We start from the raw sequence: 937 nt of genomic DNA, 5'->3' as shown, positions 1-937 counted from the left end.
TTCTTTTTTGCTTATTTATTTGTGAAAGGCTATACAATAGAGAGAATGTGGACCATTTGCAAAGGTGTAGTGGATCCCTTTGGATGTACTATTAGGTCGGTTTAAGGTACCGTCTCACCTAATCTGCACTGCCCACACTTTGCACAACCACAAATTACAGCTTTGCAAAAGAAGAGTTCGAGTGGAGCATCAAAATTAAGATTAATGGGATTGACCTTGATTGTATCTGAATGGGTTTCATCATTTTCCAGCAGGCGCGGTATCAGTGAGGTGTGGATCCAATTTGTCATAAGGAACTGACACTATCGTTTCTCCATCCCACTCTGCTTATTACCCTGAATAATCGTTTATGTGATGCCTGCACAAGGAAAACATCTCTAAAAAATCTCAGCTCTATGACACCACAAAGTCAAAATTTGGGCCATATTTGTAAAAATTTTAATAAAACAAGCAAACCTTGGATGAAGGAGATTTGCATTTATTTCGCAACATGTGCTCAAACACCACTTTCCTCTTCGGAACGCAGGTGCGCTTTAACATCATTTCCTTCATTGCAGAGCGACTCAAACAAATGCCTTCCGTTAAATCATTATTCTAAATAAACAAAATCCTCCTTTTTCAGCAAAGCCCATTCATGCACCCATACCGTGATGCTTGAAGCTCATTGCAGCAACTAGTATCTGAAGTCGTATTTTTGACATCCATTACACCTACTTGTTGTTAAGTCCTCATCTTCTTCCCGCCTACGTTTAAGTCATAAATGGTGCAGTGCTTCTACCTTCCTCCTCTGCTTTAATGACTTTGAAGGCACCCTGTATTAGAGAAGTGCTGTGAATGCAGGTAGGAAAGCAAGGCTTCAGGAGGATCCAGGTTCGTTTACCTCACAGGGGACAATGGTGTCCATTCAGACAGTACATATTCTGCCCTGCTATTATGT

The sequence above is a fragment of the Echinococcus granulosus genome (genome assembly GCF_000524195.1).
Source record: "Echinococcus granulosus chromosome Unknown EG_S00281, whole genome shotgun sequence".
In the NCBI taxonomy this organism is placed as follows: Eukaryota; Metazoa; Platyhelminthes; class Cestoda; order Cyclophyllidea; family Taeniidae; genus Echinococcus; species Echinococcus granulosus.
This window is presented reverse-complemented; position numbering follows the sequence as displayed.